General features: G+C 37.6%; 1 long non-coding RNA gene across 1 annotated transcript; it reads right to left on the bottom strand.

Moving 5' to 3' along the window:
- Positions 1-7,970: 7,970 nt before the first annotated feature.
- Positions 7,971-15,290, bottom strand: LOC145982358 (uncharacterized). The gene is made up of 3 exons (XR_014441045.1): positions 15,203-15,290; positions 12,746-12,839; positions 7,971-8,154 (listed from the first exon to the last, which is right to left on the bottom strand). It is a non-coding gene; the product is annotated as an uncharacterized LOC145982358 (long non-coding RNA).
- Between the last annotated feature and the right edge of the window lie 697 nt (positions 15,291-15,987).

Raw genomic sequence — 15,987 nt, 5'->3', positions numbered from 1 at the left:
AATGCAGGATAAACAAAAGTTAAAAGTGCGAGACATCACAAAATATTATTACCGAAAGTGAGGTTCATTGTAGTGAGGAAAATTAAGGTTCGTTAGTCACAAAGATATTAATTGATTACTGATAGCTAGGCAGTTTATGTAATCTGCCTTGTTGTTTTTCTGGCTTCCATCCACTCTTTATTCATCGTACACTTTCAGGACGAAGCAACACGCGACAGACATGGTGTTTGCACCGAAGTGAGAAGCTACATGATCCCCTTCCATCTATAAGCAAGTATTCACCGCCCATACGCTACCAAGAGACCGAGGCGACACAATGTCCGATATGAAATAGAAAGCCGTTCTGCACGCCCTCTCATATCCGCTTCGTGGTTAACCAGGCGGTACAAATTAGTTACCTTCACCTCGTACTAATCCACACAATCCACAATATTTTAACAAAAAAAATTACTTGGAACGGTAGCCATATTATTGGTATTATAACCTGAGCATTGCATTGGTTTGGTTTAGAGTACGAGGTCGTTGTATTATGAAGTTTATCTAATTTTGTATGGTGTCGCCAGTGTCACATGTTGGTACAATGCTGAGGATTTCGGTTTTCCACTTAGTTGACTTATATTCAATGACAACTTAAGGAAAGCTAAGCACTTGTTTATCGCAGAAGAAAATAGTTATAACAATGTAAAATGTGACAAATCCACAACAAAATTATATGCAAGGTAATTTCGTACTTTGTAAGTCACGTGTATATAACCTATACTGAATGAATGAATGAATACTGCATTTAAAGTTCTTTGAATATTGCTCATGTATTAGGGGAGTCTACAGACCCCCCCCCACCCCCGGTACGCTCTCAGACAAAAAAAATGTAGAGTAAAAAGTAAAGTTGTTGCGTGGAAATATGACCATTCTATTCAATTGCTATTGCCTTCGGTTTGTAGACCGATTGATTATAAAAAAAAGTGTTTTCTAAACTTTTTCCCGAAGAGCTTGCATTTTCTGCAGCTTGCGTTTGCAATGTACGAGGTTGCAACCAGGAGACAGGACAACCAGGAGATCTTGCTTCTTTTCTATCGGTATCTAAGGTTGCCAGACCTTCATCTTTTATGCTTAACTTCGCTGCTTTTAAATAACGTTATTTTTTCAACATTAAAGCATAAAGTTGGTTTACACAGTTTAAATTGAGAATATTTCTGTTATACGTTTCGTGAAGCAATGCAGAGAGAACACGGGAGTGGGCGTTCTTAGTTCTCTCTCTTCCCACACGACCTGCATGTGTTTCTGAGGCAGTGGCAACCATACCCACTAAGTCCCTCGCCCTCGCAGACAAGGGATGGGGGAAAACCACTCGGTGTTGATTTTAGATGGTATCTGTAGAAGCACTTCGCAGGTTTATCTCGCTCTTCCTGTGTAACTTGCGATAAATGCAGAATTCCTGTGTTGTGCGCACAATCGAAGGCAAATGTAAAAATAGACAAATTGTTAATCATTATGTTAATTAATTCTGTGTTCCTCAAAGTGATTTTCCCGTGTAAAAATACCGTATGCTTAAGTGTAACCCTACTTCAAATAATATATAAAAATAATAATAATACAGCTTCTTAAAATAAGCCCTGTCTGGGAAAGTAAATAATGGAAAAAACCATGGATATTTTGCCTGCTATAATGTTTGCCGTTGACTGTATACCGCGTGAGGCACCTAAAAGTACCACCTGAAATAGCGAAGAAACCAGAAACAGTAGCGATGTGAGGTTTGCGGGAAACAATAATATCAAATGGGGCTCGTAAATCGGAGGTATGGGGTGGGTTGAAAAATGTCGACAAATGGGGCATCTGGAGCAAAGTCATATTTTTTTTAATGGAACGATATACAATAACATGCATAATATAAAAGAGCACACGCAGAGAAACACAACGCCGTTGGTCTCATGCATCTACTGCACATAGGAACGAGGATATGGCCATGTGAAAATATGTAAACAAACTAACAAGTGGCCCACTTGACCGTCAGTACCACGGCATGTAAGACTTCTCAGGTGCCTGACAGAACTGCCTTTACGTAGAGCAAGTTTTGATAGCAGGTCCACGAGATCGTGTTAGTTCATAGCGAGCAGTTGTAGTGGTAAGAGCGAAGATTATGGTGTTCACAAACATAGAAAAAGCGGACATGATCCTGATTTATGGGGAATGCCGAAAGAATGCCTCAGAAGCCTACCGTGTGTACGCAGAGAGATATCCGGACAGACGACAGCCATCTCGACGTCTGTTTGGTAAGTTATGTATTAAATTAAGATACACCCGAAGTGTAACACCACGAGCACGTGTGCGGAACAAGCCAACTACAGGTGAGGCAGGTGCAACAAATGTTCTCGCCGCTGTTGCTGTGAATCCGCACGTTAACTCCTGTGAAATTGCCAGGGATGCTGGGATGAGTCACCGAAGTGTATTGCGCATTCTGCACACACACAAGTTTCACCCATATCATATCTCCCTCCATCAGGAACTTCACGGGAATGATTTTGTGGACCGTGTTCGGTTTTGCACATGGATGTTACGACACGACACACCCGATTTGTCACGTATCCTCTTCACTGACGAGGCAACTTTTACCAATCATGGAAATGTCAACCTAAGGAACATGCACTATTGGTCGGTGACAAATCCACATTGGCTTCGCCAAGTGGAACGCCAGCGCCCATGGAGTGTGAACGTGTGGTGTGGTATAGTGGGTGAACATCTCATTGGCCCTTTTTTTATACAAGGGACACTGAATGCTGACCGATACATACCGTTTTACAACATGAACTGCCTGTTCTATTGGAGGACATACCACTTCAGAAAAGGAGGGACATGTGGTACCAGCATGACGGGTGTCCAGCTCACAGTGCAAGACGCGCTACAGCATGTGTGGAAAATACATTTCCAAATCGTTGGATCGGACGTGGAGGGCCTGTCAAATGGCCGGCTCGTTCCCCAGATTTGTAACCGTAAGACTTTTTCCTGTGGGGAAAGCTGAAGGACATTGTCTACCGGGATGTGCCAACAACTCCAGAGGATATGCAACACCGCATTACTGCGGCCTGTAGGGACATTCCCTACGAGATGCTACATTCTGTGCAACGATCTTTGCGTGGGCGCCTCGTTGCCTGTATCGCAGCTGACGGCCACCACTTTGAACACACACTTTGACAGGTTTTCGCTTCTTACGCAGCGGTTCTTCGACATACTGTCATGGTCATTTTCATTATGCTGTAACACTGTCAAATACATTGTGCTGACGATGTCTACTGTATTTTTTCTTCCTTTAACACGTTCTGTCTTCATCTTGTCCAATGGCTTCCGACATCTCACACTTGTACATGCCGTGGTACTGACGGTCAAGTGGGCCACTTGTTAGTTTGTTTACATATTTTCACATGGCCATATCTTCGTTCCTATGTGCAGTAGATGCATGAGACCAACGGCGTTGTGTTTCTCTGCGTGTGCTCTTTTATATTATGCATGTTATTGTATATCGTTCCATTTAGAAAAATATGACTTTGCTCCAGATGCCCCATTTGTCGATATTTTTCAACCAACCCCATACCTCCGATTTACGAGCCCCATTTGATATTATTGTTTCCCGCAAACCTCACATCGCTACTGTTTCTGGTTTCTTCGCTATTTCAGGTGGTACTTTTAGGTGCCTCACGCGGTATAACGTTGGATTAATTTTATTTGTATGTGTAGTCAACTTTCCCGCCTAAGCAGCAGCCACAGCGTCTGCATTTGCGGGTGGAGGCCAGGGTTGTTAAAGGTTCAGGAATTTTAAATAAATTCAATTCCCGTCCAGGAGTGAAAATCAGCAAGAGTAAATGGGTTCTGGACCGTAAGGAACCTCTTCATCTGTAACGTTTTCAATTCGGTCCATGAATTTTTTTCAAATGAATTTAATTTCGGTCCAGGAACCTTATTTCCTGAATAATTTAAATACGGTCAACGAATATTTTTTTTCCGGATCAGTTTAAATAGTAATAATAAACAATCACAGGGTTGTTAATGATTTAGATATTGTAAATAAATTCATTTCACATCCGGGAGAGAAAATCAGCAAGTGTAAATGGGTTCTAGGCCTCAATTCGGTCCAGGAACAATTTTTCCGTATGAATTTAAATACGGTGCAGGAACTCTTTTTTCGGTAAAATTTAAATACGGTCCAGGAACCTTGTTTTACGGCTGAATTTAAACACTGTCCAAGAACCTTTTTTCCAGGATCAATTTAAATTCGGTGCAGGAATATTTTCCGTATCAATTTAAATACGATCCAGTAACCTTTTTTTTAATGGAACAATACACTACTAAGACCGAATATAAATTATGCGAGAAGAAAGGTTCCGGTCCTGCAACGGAACCCAATAAAACCCATAGAAGTTATGGGTAGATGGACCTTTGACAACCCTGGTGGAGGCTAAATGAAGAAAAATCACAAAATATGCAGAATTTTGAAACGTATTATTTCTAGAGCATGCACACTACTATATAAAGTTGACTACATACCTCGTTTCTTTCCTTAATTGAAATGTGACTTATTCTTCATCACATGTGAGATCAACCGCTCTGGGAGTCAAACCCGGTCTCCTGTGTGGCACCAATTTAGAAAGTCAATGTGTTGGACATTTGGACGATAAGTCGATCCTACTTCAATTTTTTCGAGAGGGAAACGAGCTGGCATCTTCACACTCGAAATTTCACTTCACCTAACCCCGTGGCGGAGTGGTTAGGACATCGTGATACGATACCAGGTGTGCCGGGTTCGAATTCCGGACTGAGAATGGGTGTTTGTTGTGTCCATTGATCAATTTAATCATATCATCACTCATTCCCATCTTCGCAATTAGCCAAATGTGGCAGATGAGCAAAGTAAAATGAACCAAATCAATCGAAATTTCACTCGCAATGCATGAAAATGAGATCTCAAGCAGTCCGTGATCCTACCAGAATCTCACGTTTACAGAAGCTAACTATGAAACCACTTCTTGGATCAAACTGTTCTTCGCACTAGCTGACAGTCATCAATTGTCGACCATTCAACACAGTAGGGCAAAAAGAAGCAGATGTTTCCTTGAAAATGAGTGGAAAGTTACCAAGGAAGGATATAAAGTCCCTTCCTTGCAGGTTATGAGCACAAGGGTTGAGTGTGGGAAACTGAAGGAACCGCGACATCTTTGTCATTCATCTCCCGCCAGAAAAGGGACAAACAGTAGAATTTTGTCTCTTGCAATTTGAAAATCCTATGTCCATGCTGAACCATAAAGTAATTAACCCAGAAAGTCCTAGCTACCTGCAGTGCGTTTCGGCGCTGCCGATAACCAGAGCCAGATGAAGAGAAGATTTTGTTGGAAGGGGTGACCTGGCTTAGGCCCCCCGGTGTGAATGAAGAGAAAGTGTGTTTTCAAAAGGTCCCCGACTTCCCAGAAAGGGACGGCCCATAAAATCACTGCATTTCCTACCAATGCATCCGTTTGTGTTCAACCAAAGTGTATGTCACCGTAGGATCCGAGCGCTTCGTGATCTGTCGGTTGCGGGACTTCTTGAGTCTTTTGTCAACATGGTGCCAATCAGAGTTTCTTTCTGCCAAGGTCGTTGCACCAATGAATCTGCTTTTCAGCTTGAGTGGCAAAAGACATGTTGTACGGAGGAAAGTTGCACCGGAAAAATTACCTTCTTAAATACGATGAAACCTGTAAAACATCCACAGATATTTATTCGGGGTTGGTCCCTTTGACAAAACATCAATATTCTCAAAATTCTTCGAACGGTACTCCAAAAACTGAACCTGCTCTGCAACACAAGGAAAATGCCTCATTTAGCAATCAATGTGCCATTGTTAAGTTGGTAAGTTCAGTATGGCACTACATTTTAAATAATGCTGATGGAATAAATCAATAAAGTTTGTTAAATGACAACGACTCCTTACCACAAGAATATAATTATTCTTTACGAATATCCCCTATAACGGTTGGGGGTTCGACGTGCTGACCCCACGTCACCCCATTACTGGTTAAAGATCTCCACACCTCTACCCATACAGCACAACATGGTTTCAGATATGTTACGGATACGTAACTCTTGAAACATTGTAACATTGCAGCAACATTGCGAAACATTACTGTGATGTTTCAGGTATGTTTCAGCAATGTAAAAATGTCCGCGAATCTAACATAACATTCGTAATGTTACAGAAACATGTCAGTGCAACATTACAGAAACGTGTCAATGTAACATTGCAGAAACATGTCAGTGTAACATTACAGATACATTTCCGTACAGTTTTGTGATATTTCAGTTACATTACAGTGATATTATTTCACATTATTGTTATATTGAATGGAATCAGTACTGTATTCATAAATGGCATATTTGAGGGGGGTTTGGGGTTAAACCCCCTTCAAAAATTATTACAATATTTACTTGTAAATAATTTCCTGAAAATAGAATTCACAGTATTTCTTTTAAAATCAAGTATTGTGATGCTGTGAAAGTGCCAGAGGTCTTGGGTTTGAAACCTCATTAGGCATGATGATTAATATTTATTTTATCTCCCATCAATTGACCACATATCTCAATTAATCTAGTCAGGAGAAAAAGTGCATAAAATTGCCGATTATGCATTCGTTCATGTCAGACAAAGCTAGAGTTAAAAAAAAAAACTTTAGACACCTCAAAAGAAAATATGAAACATTAAATTGGTAATCATCATTAATACCTTCAATTGTTTACTAAGGAATAGAGTTTTACATGCAATAACAAAGCTCTTTGTGGTTTGCTGTGCCACGTCACAAGGAAGGTTGGATTGAGGGTGATGTTATCAGCATCATGCTCCAGTCACTTTTCGCCCACTTTACCAATTGATGATAGACTGGAAGCATGTAAACATTTTACTAAATATTAAAATTTACTTTGTGCATTGTGTCACTTTACGATGAAAAATCTTGTACAATAAGGTATATTCTATATATTAATTACAAAAGAATGAACAGATAATTTGAGCATATCATCCCAAATAAAAATTCAAAATTAATGTAACAGTTAAACTGCAAACTTGCATGTTTGTAATTTACCACCACCTTGTACATAGCTATTGTGAATTATTTACACCATTTAGATTCTAATAATATTGGTTTTGAAACATGCATTATTCTGGAAACATCTGAGATACCTTATTGGATACTTTCTGGAGATCATGCAGAGTGACCTACAAGTTACCTGAATTGGCAGTCTATACATTTGATAAGAATATCCTACATACTTACATAATTGGAGAAATTGACCACAAAGTTGGCAACCGTTAAGTATGCCGTGCCACCCCAAGGTCTGCGGAGCCATGGATTATTATTATTAAAAGAATCAGTAAAAAATAAAAACTTGGAAAACTATCAGTTCACAAGAAAAAAGAGCAAAATGGACACAAGCTAAACTTGGGAAATTTTTGGGAACTAACAATATAAATAAGAATTGAACAATAACAGCAAATCAAAGTTTAAAAATTGATTAAATGTGTTTTGACATTCTCTATAATCTTGAAAATGTGCAGTATCAGAGGTTGTGCTTGCCAGTCAGAATTATCAATGCTATTACTGTTTCTTGTGAGAAATTTCCATTGTCTTGTTGCTTCAAAGATGTTCTACGATTTCCTACATTACCATTTCTTCATGAAAACAATTTTACATAGATTTCCTAACTTATACCAAAACATTTCAAAATGAGAACATGCAAGACATGATTTTTGAATGATTTATATTATATCTTTCATTGACTTTCAAATGGTTGTGCTAGGCTAGGTTCGTCAGTTTCAGAATACACTGTGAGAAATATAAATAAGAACCTTGCAGTGAAGGGATCCCAAGTTCAATACCATGTGAAGGCACATTGCGCAGTGGTTGGAATCCCACTTTAAATTGCAGGTCTACTCCCGATTAGCCTATCTGCACATTAAGTGGACTTCAAACAACAATTCACACATGAAACAAATATAAAAGGATAAGTATTATCAAAGGAATATATATTTTTTCACAAAAGAGTCTTTATTTTTTTGTCTAAATACATTTTTTTGTTCAGTTGAAATTTCTGCAGACCACACTCAGACAGCCTCAGTGGAACAACATTCAGTTTTACCTGTAAAGAGAATAATGTCATGTAACATCAATTCTGAATTAGCATTCTGTGGGCAGAAATATCATTTAAAGAAACAAAATTTTGCATAAGGTCATTCCACATCAGACATCAGTTCAACCAGACCACGGTACCCATAATCTGAAATTTTCATGAAACTCGGCACATTTAATAATACTTTCATGGTGGTGAGAAACCATAGTTTTTCGGTCTAAGTTGTTCAGTAATTCCTCTTTCTTCCATTACCAAAGCCTCCAAGTGTGAGCTGCACTGTCCTGGAAGAAAAATTCTAGCTCCCTTACAAATTATTCAAACTTCTTTGAAATTTCACAACATTACCAAAATAATACAAAGAAAATATGACAACGTATCACATTCACATTTTTGTACACCAATAAATTAGTAAAATATTACCAGATTTTAGGGCAAAAACAATGTTTACTACAATTTCGATTTTTCTTAGGTTTGATATATCATCTATCTAGCCCAGAAATAAAATAGATGGTGATTCATTCCTCCTCTGCTTTTTTTTAATGACTACCGGATTTTATACTTTTCACATTAACTCTTAAGAATCTAGATATCATTGAAGCACATTTTTTGGAGTATAAAATTTTAAATAGCGTTTTCATGGATGCCAGGAACGCAGGGCATGGAAGGAAAAGCCAAACTGGTGCCTTACTACTGGACCACCAGATCCACTTGGCAATTGGACAATATCTTCACTACTTGAGAAGCGGTTGGAAAACTATGAAGTGCTTTTTGTTGAAAATGGCTGGCTAGTGCATGCTAGTACCTTGGTATATCAGTAGCTATAATGTGCTCAAACACTACACAAAGTCTCATCCTAAACCGAGGGATCAAATCTAAAAATTGTACTACAAGTTACATTCCTCGTTAATTTTATTCCATGTATTAAAAAGTTATAGTAGTATTCAACTACTTTTTAAGATGTGTCTTTGTCATAGTAAATGTAAATAAACTAATATTAGTAATTATAAAGGTAAGAACAAAACATTCATGTTTGACCACAGGATGTTTTCAGGTAGGGCCAAGCACTGATTTTTTTTTCAAAAGGGAGGGGGGAGGCATATTTTCTCCATAATAGTGTCACTCCCTGAAAGAAACATAGTCAATTCAAAGTTATCATATTTCTGCAATATCCTTTTAATAATTCATTCAAATGACTGTGACTGAAATAAAATTATATGGGTGAAGTATGAAATTTTAAGGTGACACCTTCCTGGCATCCATGAAAACCTTATTTAAAATTGTATACTCCGAAAATTGATTCTGTGATATCTAGATTCTTAGAGATAATTTGAAAACTATAAAATGTGATATACTTTTTTTAAAAAATCACAGAAGGAATGAAAACACCATCAATTTTATTTCTGTGTAAGTTAGATTATATATATGAAACTTTACTTTAAAAATATTTGAGTTGGTGTTGCAACTTTCCCTTTAAAAAAATCGAAATTCTAGTAAACCTTGCTTTTGGGCCAAAACCAGGTAATATTTTACTAATATACTGGAATATGAATGTCACATTTTTCTCTGAAATCTATATTCTTCGGTTAACGTTGTGAAATCTCAAAACACATTATATAATTTGAAGAGCGACAGAATTTTTTTCTTCTAGGACACTGCAGCTCGCACTGGAAAGTTTGGGAATGGAATAAAAGAAAAGGAATAACTAAAAGTTGAAGGGGTCTTAATTCAAGGTAAATACCAAAAAAATCATGTGGTTTCTCACCACAATGAAAGATGAAATGTGCTGAGTTTCATTAAAATTGAGGACCATAAGTTCTCAAACCCCTTTTGTTGGTAGAAACCCTCCAATGGTGGTTGTATGACCATTTTAGAAAAAAACAACCTTATTAGTACATGTTTCTAGATATCAGAAACAATGTTCAAAAATATTTATTGTCTTTATTTCTCCTGGAACATCCTTTTTCCAACATTACAAAGGTGTTTTTTTTCTCATGTAGCAAATTACGGAAACCTTAATATCTCAAAAATCAGTAAAGCTATAGACCTAAAACAAAATTCATTCTGTAGTTAATGAATCATACTTTCTATGTTATTCAAGTATGTTTTGCTCAAAATTGCATCCTAAGAACAAAAATTAAGGTGGTAATTTGGGTAACAAGACAGTGCCCACGGTGGCTCAGTTGGTAACGCGTCTGACTACCATGCTAAAGGTCCCGGGTTCGATCCCCGGCCGGTTCAAATCCAGGAACTTTTCTATACCGCGTTTGTTACAACCTGTCCCGGTTCCCACGCTAGTTGCTCCCTGTCTTTTCTCGGTGCTGGGGAAAGTCAAAGCCAGGCAGCCAATTAAAATACGCAACGTAGCAACAGCGTCTACGTAAGCGCCTCTCTTCTGGCTTTCATTCGCTCCTCGCTGCCCAGCAGACGATTTTTTCCTCGTTTCTCATTGGCACCGAAACTGTTGAGCGCTCCCTAGCGCGGGAAGCGGGACAGGTTCTACCAAACGCGGTATAACGGTGGAAGCAGCCCCGGCTCCCTCCCAGCGTCGAATAACATGGGTACCGGGGGGTAAAGGCGGTCAGGGGCGTGATGCTGATCACATCACCCCCACTCACGACCGGGTCAAGAAACATGGCCATTTATGGAATTTTGACAGTTTCGGTTTTAAATATCTCAGATGGGTCCTTTTGAAAAATTCTGAAATTTGGCATGGAGGAAGCCCTGCATGAACCTAACTCACAGTAAAAATCCCAACTTTTAGACTCAACTTGTTTGGTAAATATGACATAACATATGCGATCTAATTTGTGACATTGGTGTGTAATGTTAAGCCACATGTATACCTAGAATAATGAATGAAGCATTTCCTTTTCCTTTTTTAAAGTTGGGCTTAAAAAATCAGAAAATATAGTAACATAGGATTTTAATAGTTGACTTACCAGAAATTAAAATTACAAGGTATGACAATTGAAGATCTGTGAAATACGTCAACTTCTACATGAGCAAAAAAAGTCACGGGCAATTGTTGGAAAAATGGCTGGCCCAGGAGAACTAAATACAATATTTTTTTGGGATATTGTTTTTAATATCTACAAACTATGTACCAACATTTGTACTAAAAATGATTTTTTTTTCTAAAATGGTCATGCAACCAATTACTTGGTTGGTTTGACATGGAATGACCCAGAATTGACATGAAACTATCCTTGAGTAAAATAAAAGCAAGCCATATATTTGAACTTCTGCAACCCATATCTGTTCTACAGGGCTACAAAATATTTTTACATTTCAGTCTTAATAAATACATTGTGTGTTTGTTTGTTGCAGCCAACTGATAAGAGGACATGATAGAAATATGAGCAAAAGCATTCTTATGCCTCGCTAGGGCTTCTAACCAAAGGCCACTTTTTATTAACCAAAAATACCTTTGTTCATCACAGTTTAAGACAGAATATCGCACAAATTTCCATGGAGTGGTTAGCACATTGCACTGCAATGATAGGGGTTCCAGGTTAGAATCCCAGCCTGGCCGTGGCTGAACTGCATCCATGAATAAAGAATTTCTAATAATAATAATAATCTTTTAATTTAATCTTTACAATTAACAAAAATGTGGCAGAAAAGTAAAGTAATATAAACCAAATCAATCAATCATCACCGGCGGTCGGTAGATAGGCCTTGGTCCTCACGGGCTGTTGCGCCACGGGTTATTACTATTTGGAAAATAAGTTTGCATTTCATTTCATTTTACGAAAAGAAAGAAAATAAGGTATGACTGAAGACGACCGGACCCCTCTCAGATTTTCTTCATATTTGGCATACTTACTAATTTGAGGCCTGCTAATGATGAATCTGAAGTTAAAATTTGTCGGAAACGTCTAGAAATTGCAAAATAATTGTGAATTATTGACGCTAGCCCCACAAACCATTGACGTGTGGTTAGGTTAGGCAAACATAGTTAAAATTTCATGTCGTGGTAGTATCAGGATCTAGCAATTGCAAAATAATTGCGATCCATTGACATGTGGTTAGGTTAGTTTCAGTTAGGTTAGGCAAACATAGTTAAAATTTGGTGTCGTGGTAGTAACAGGAATATATATATTTTGCTTGTGAAACAAAAAATTTTGCAAAAATCGACGGTTACCAGCCCGAAAACTAATGCCTTATTTTAGCTTATTTTGCAATTCTAGACGTTTCCGACAACTTTTAACTTTAGATTCGTGATTTGGAGGCCTCAATTAGAGAGTATGCCAAATATGAAGAAAATCTGAGAGGGGTCCGGTCATCTTCAATCGTTCGGAAAATAACTACTGTGTTTACACTTGGCAAATATGGGTGGGGGGAGAGTTTTGCTAAGATTTCTTGCTATCTTTGACTTTACATGAATATTGTGGCTAGTGGCAGATATAAAAAAGGTGCTGATGCCATCACTGTACATTATGGAGTATATAATGGGAGATTACACTTTGAAACAAGCACAATAATGAATCCGGCAATGTGTAATTTCTACATGTTAATTTGGATCATCAACATAATGTTTTTTATGACTCCTTGAGCTAAAAAAATACAAATTAGCCCATCACAGAACGTTATTACTTACTTGTTTTCTCTGTCTAGCCAAGTTTGTCCTGCACAAGCCACAACATCAGACACCTCTTGCTCTTTAGTATTTGGCTGGTGTTGGCAAACAGTGCCTAGAAGAAAAAAATCATAAATTGTATAAGGAATAATTCATTTGTATGCAAACTGAAATGCAAAATTTTCCATAATTTGAACCCGTTGACTAAGCAAGTAGAAAATATTGCATTTCACATAAACTACTTATAAAATTACAGAACAGTAAAATAAAACATTCTAGAAGTCTGACAATACTTCCAGTGCCTGCATAAGATACCATACTGCTACGCCAACACAAAATATAAAATGAGTGAAACATGCTGCTTATCCATTGCTGATTAACATGTATCTCTCATAACTAATAAAGAAGTACTAAAAAAGGTTCTAGCTGAATCACCTGGCAAAGCTAGTCACTCTATTATAATATACACTGTGTCCAGTCATGGCATGTGTCACTTTCAGAGGATTGCAGTCATTTAAACCAGTACCACATCTACTTTGTTTACAATTGCACTTCAATGTACATGGGCTATTTATTATTGAAGGGTTTAGCCACCAAATGAGAGCTGAACTAGTAAGAATTGAGTTTCAGAAGTAATTTAAAATTTGGCTGTAACTATTTTCACCAAGTGGTGAGAATACTCATGGAACTCTTTCACCAGGTTGTGAGAATAGCAGGAAGTACTGAAGACCAGAAATCACATTATAAGGTGTTGGAAGGGTAATGGTTCCGAATGTTTAATGTTTTTTTTCAGTTTCATAGGAAGATTAAGTATTGCAAAATTGTAGAATTTATTGTTACAATAAATTTGAACCCTAGTGAAAGTAATTACCACTGTTTGGAATTTCAAAGTGCAACTCATTAGCAAATAAATAAAATCACGAAAAAAGTACCTTACGCAAGCATTTGTCGACAAGGCATTTTTCATTTGGAACACTTAGAGCTATAAATGGCCCACCCAACCTAACCACAAAAGCATTTAGAGGCGTTTTTTGAAAACTAAAGAGCCCTAAACCTTACTTGCCTAACTTTATTAAGAAACCCCTTTGCATCATGCACACATGGCAGTAGTAGTCCGTAATCAAGATGGTAGTAAACAAATGGCTGATTGCAATTGAGAAGTACATGTAAGTGAAACATTAATCTCAAAGCAAAAACACAGAAAGTGATTGCTATAACTCTGAAGTACATGTGTAAACAGACATTGAACCATGAAAAAAATGCCTGTGTACCATAATGAAATTGTAATTAAACAATTGGAACTAGGACCAAACCATTTATGAATGTAATATTATCTTCATCACGTGATACACTAGTCCATACACGATACATTTTTCCAACTGCATGGTGTGGAGGTAAAAAAGTAATGATCGCCTGCATGTAAACACACACCAATGTAATCTTTATACCCACCAATAACTAAAGAATGTGTGTGACAGTGTAACAGGCCAGGTCAGGTCAGAGATTATTCGCATGCACAGATTAAAACCTGGTGAAACAACTCTAAGCTAGCTTCACTAGTCACTCTGTCAAAATTTTACTTAGGTGGATGCTGTATATTCCATATTTAGATCAAATTCTGATTACATAAGTTTACAATAATGTGACAATTATATTTTGAAGCAATGTAATCACAGAGTTGGGAAAAGTATTTCTTGTGTGCATTGCTGATTTAAGGTAAATTATCGCAATCACAAACACAAAAATTAGCAAATAAATTTAAAAAAAAATATTGTTTCTGTTACTTGTTCTTTCACCCACTTCAAGCTGTGGTAATTGTAATGCAGCAACATTTCATTGCGTCCTGTAAAATTAGAATCTGAATTATAGGAGCACCATGTATATCATGCTGTGATCTTCAGTAGTAGCCTGTTCGCTAAGACTCGAGCTACAATCCACACAGCTAAAAAAAAATTGCACGTGACAATGCTGCAGCCTTCGATTTACGTATCGAAATCGCAGAATGAATTTGTAGAAACGTATTTCTTATTAGATAAAAACTACTAACGTAACAACGTACGTACTTCAAAGTATTCTACGCTTCTTCACTATGCACAGGGAGGTGAGAAACTTTTTTAAGAGGGCAAGTTTTGTACAAAATGAGGAAGGTGGTAATTACAATGTAACCGAAAAATGATACATTTTCAGCAACAAGTACTTTCCGTCTCTTCCATTCAATCTATTTTCGGTATACTATAAATGTGCACTGCTTATAGGTAAGCACTTTATTCCCTGTTATTTTAGTTTCATGAGGTGCGAGAAGTTCCATGCTTCTTCACATCATGTATTTTCAATTAAACAAACAAGACGAAATACTTCTTTAAACACTGGTTTGATAACGCCTGCCTTGTTTCCACTCACGTTCTCACACACGTTACGCAACACAGATTAAGTATAACACAATTAAACACACTTTGGTATTAATAATATTCAACTTACCACTCAATAAACAACATTATTCTTCATAAGATGTGCACGACTCCCGGTTAGCATTGAACGTAAACACAACATGGCCGCCTCAGAAAATTTCCCGGATGGCCGATGATGACTGAATCCAACGTTGCAATGTCTCCGATACGTTGCAGAAACTAGACAATGAAACGATAACATTGCAATGTTTCAGAAACAAAACTGGGACTTCATGTGATGCTTTCTGTAACGTCAACGCGAAACCAGAATGTTAGAAACGTAAATGAAAGATTGCAATATTTCTGAAATATGTCTGAAACTTGGTGTGCTGTATGGGTACGTAGGATTGTGGGAGGGACTGGCAGTCGGGAGATAGACCAAGGCCCTTCCGTGATTGTCGAACCACAGGTTATTATTTATTTATAGATGCTTAAATATTGTGCAACCTCACAGGTCTTTCCAGTGACTTATTGCAAGGGTTTGTTATTGTACTTGACTCAACAAAATAAGCTTACTGTGTGAGGCTGATTCATACGAACCAAAAATACCCAAAATAATAACAATAATAATAATAAGTTACTTCAAAATTCCAAAAATGTATTTACTTGGTCTTGTTTAAATTTTCGATTCTTCGAAAAGTTTGTTACGGAGTTGAGTTGGTGTTTTTAAGTCCACTTTATGCACAGTAAGGCTAATCGGGACTGAACCTACAGTTTAAAGTAAGATCCGGACCACTGTGTACCTCCACCCATGTATCGAACCAGGGACCCCTCGATTACAAGGCAACAACGCTATCACTGCGCAATCGGGGAGAC

Source organism: Lepisma saccharinum, unplaced genomic scaffold, assembly GCF_977018435.1.
Source record: "Lepisma saccharinum unplaced genomic scaffold, izLepSacc3.1 HAP1_SCAFFOLD_150, whole genome shotgun sequence".
Lineage (NCBI taxonomy): Eukaryota > Metazoa > Arthropoda > Insecta > Zygentoma > Lepismatidae > Lepisma > Lepisma saccharinum.
Note: the sequence above shows the minus strand (reverse complement) of the source record. Positions and strands in the feature narration are given on the sequence as shown.